Source organism: Erpetoichthys calabaricus, chromosome 1, assembly GCF_900747795.2.
Source record: "Erpetoichthys calabaricus chromosome 1, fErpCal1.3, whole genome shotgun sequence".
NCBI classification, from domain to species: domain Eukaryota; kingdom Metazoa; phylum Chordata; class Cladistia; order Polypteriformes; family Polypteridae; genus Erpetoichthys; species Erpetoichthys calabaricus.
This window is the reverse complement of record NC_041394.2, coordinates 29171762-29175571: the sequence shown is the minus strand read 5'-3', so window position 1 is coordinate 29175571 and position 3810 is coordinate 29171762.

Sequence of the window (3810 nt, the reverse complement as noted above, 5' to 3'; positions counted from 1 at the left end):
AATGCTCATTTAGACAAGCCAGATTAATTTTGGAACAAAGTGCTATGAGTTATTTGGTCATAACAAAAAGCGCTTTGCATAGAAGAACACCGCATTCCAAGAAAAATACCTGCTACCTACTGTCAAATTTGGTGGAGGTTCCATCATGCTGTGGGGCTGGTTCAGGGACTGGGGCCCTTGTTAAAGTCGAGGGTCGGATGAATCCAACCCAATATCAACAAATTCTTCAGGATAATGTTCAAGCATCAGTCACAAAGTTGAAGTTATGCAGGGGTTGGACATTCCAACAAGACAATGACCCAAAACACAGTTTGAAATCTACAAAGGCATTCATGCAGAGGGAGAAGGACAATGTTCTGGAATGGCCGTCACAGTCCCCTGACTTGATTATCATCGAAAATCTATGGGATAATTTGAAGCAGGCTGTCCATGCTCGGCAGCCACCAAATGTAACTGAACTGGAGAGATTTTGTATGGGAGAATGGTCAAAAATACCTCCATCCAGAATCCAGACACTCTATCAAAGGCTATAGGAGGCATCTAGAGGCTGTTAGATTAGCAAAAGGAAGCTCAACTCCAAGTATTGATGTAATATCTCTGTTGGGGTGCCCAAATTTATGAACGCGTCTAAATTTGTTATGATGCATATTGCATATTTTCTGTTAATCCAATAAACTTAATGTCACTGCTGACATTCTACTGTTTCCATAAGGCATGTCATATATTAAAAGGAAGTTGCTACTTTGAAAGCTCAGCCAATGATAAACAAAAATCCAAAGAATTAAGAGGGGTTCCCAAACTTTTTCATATGACTGTATATACTGACTGAATGTGGAAAGCCAGTACAAACCCAACATGAATACGTAATCAGTGAAGAGGCTCAAATGTGAGAGAAGGTCCAACCAGTATTAATATCATATAAACATGGGCATGCTGTTGGTCATCTGGAGTAACATTATGTCAAGGATCTCTTTTATTGTTACAGTGAAAATGCTTAATATAAATATTATTATATTAGTGACATTCAGGGACTAGAGTGTGATGTCTGGGTTGCTGTTATCTCCTTCTGAGTCTAATTGAGCTTGCAAAATTCCTCCATAGTATTGGAAGCTGATGACGATCAGGGTACTTAGGATGAGGAGTCTTCATTCTGTGCAGGTGTGAGTCAACAGTGGGATGCATGAACCCATGCTGGCTGTCCTTCACAATTTACAGTGGCCTGGGTGGTAAGCAGTGCCTGTAGAGGGCCCTTCCCATGCAGTACCAAGGTATTATTTTATTGGTATACTTAATAAAGACAACCTCTCCTGCATGGAACGAGTGAGCAGGTTCAGTCAAAGCAGGTTGCAGTGCAGATTCACCCTGACAGTAAACAGAACTCAAAGAACATGTTAATACAATACAATAAGCATGTGTGCTTTCAGTTAGAAAATGTATATCCATTTGCTTGCAAGTCAAAGGAGCAGCTACAGGTGGTTGCATAGGTTGCCAATGTAAAATTTAAGGTATAACGACATGGTGTCATCCTAATAAATGTAACTACAAAGGGTAAAGCATCTGGCCAATTCATGTCTGTTTCTGCATACACCTTAGCAAGTTTATTTTTAATAATGCTGTTAGTTATTTCAACTAGCACTGTCCGAGTGTACTGAATTCCCTTATACATTAAAGCAACTAAGTAATAACTATCTGGGTTTATTGGGACAGAAAAGGATGAATTACATAAACCTACAATGGTATAAGACATTGTATCTTGTGGAATAGATGCTAAAATAGTAGATGGATGAAGAAGCACTGGAAACCATGAAATAACACATGCATTAACTGCTCATAAATCTTACATAGACTCCATGCACCTGTCTGTGCTTTCTGAATAGGGAAGATAGGAGTTTTACAGAAATTTGTGTCTGGGAACATAATGAACTACTGTAAGCTGCTGTGATGTTATCATAAAATGTATGCCCTCTTTTGATACATGTTTCAGAGCAGTGGGGGTTTGTCTATAAAGGGCATTAAAAATCATAATATAAAATAAACAAATTCATTTAATTTCTTTTTAAAATGTAGTTCCTGGTAAGATTCTAGTTCATTATATATGGACATCATTGCCCAAAATAAAGCAAAGAGCTAGACTGTACCAGCTTCTTGCAACTGTTTCATTTTTACAGTGTAATTAAATTTACCAAGGTGGATGAAAGCAATTTGCCTATAGTTGAGTTTACAGTTGTACTTTTTTTTTGGCTAAATGTCTCTTTTTTCAAACACTTGACTTATGTGACATGATATTAGATTATTCGGACTCTATACTAATAAAATTAGATGCATAGAATTACAGTTTCTTCAGTGGGGGCCATTTACATAAATAAAAATGCATTCACGCTGTCAGTTCATGTAAAGTCAAAAGGATTTGAACTTGGAACTATGCGTCAACAGCACTTTCTACTGTGTCATTGTGCTATGTACCTGTGTAAATACAGAATATCTTATCAGTCTGATAACCACAGTTTTCTCATTCTGTGTTGTTTTTTTCCTTGGGATACTTCATTTTTTGTCACACCAACTAAAGTGTCTGTGTTGACTTGATGTGGGACTCTAAAGTATATGCATGTGTGAGTGAGGGAGTCCTGCTTTGGACTAACACCTTATCTAGGGTTGGTTCCTGGCTTGTGATCCTGAATTGAACAGATGCAGTAATGAGCTGGTCCAGAAAAAGTTGTAAGCCGAGGCTGTACCTTCGGGGACTTGTAAGGAGGCAAAGGTAAGTCAGCAATGGGGCGGAGCAGGCATCCTACTCCTAAGTGTGTACAACGCCTGTATGTACAGAGAGTATAGAGAGCGCGAGTGACAGACCCAGAGAGAGGATGTACAAGAAGTCTTTAGAGAGAATCTATTACAAACTCGAGGAATCTGGCAGTGCAGCCCAAACACACCATGGGAATCCCATTACCTCTCCCACCTTCCAAATGGTATCCGTCAATAAGGGCGCACACATAAAGGCGACCTTCAAAAGGGTGACCTCAATTGGGCGCGGCGAATAAAACCGCACATAAATAAAAGCGATCTTCAAAAGGGCGACCTCAATTGAGCGCCAAATAAATGCGCGTGCAAATAAAGGAGCGCTTCAAAAGGATGACCTCAATTGGGCGCAGCGAATAAAGGCAAACGCAACAAAATTACAGAAAATTTATTAGATAAAGGCAATGATTGAACGTATAAAAAGGTGAAAGCAAGAATATTAAAACATCCAATTAATTAATGCATGAACTTCTAACAAACTATTTCTAAAGCTCTCTATATTTCCTTGTTTTCAAAATTACAGAAAATTAGATTAAGGCAATGACTGAATGTATAAAAAGGTGAAAGCAAGTTACACTTGAAGCTGTAGATTATGTGCAATGCCACGTAGATATTCGAGATGCGGTCTATTAGCATAATCAAGGACAATTAATTTAATTCGCTCCGAAGGTCATCCTTTTGAAGCGCTCCTTTATTTGCGCGCGCATTTATTCGGCGCTCAATTGAGGTCATCCTTTTGAAGCTCGCCTTTATTTACGCGCGCCTTTATTCGGCGCTCAATTGAGATCGCCCCTTTGAAGATCGCTTTTATTTATGTGCGCTTTTATTCTCCGCGCCCAATTGAGGTCGCCCTTTTGAAGGTCGCCTTTTTGTGCGCGCCCTTATTGAATAGAACCCTTCCAAACTATACCCTTTATAAAGTAAATCATAAAGTAGAAGATACCAAGGTGTCTTAAAAACAATAACTTTATTGAATGATTCAAGGACACACACAGTTTGCATCCATTACCTCAT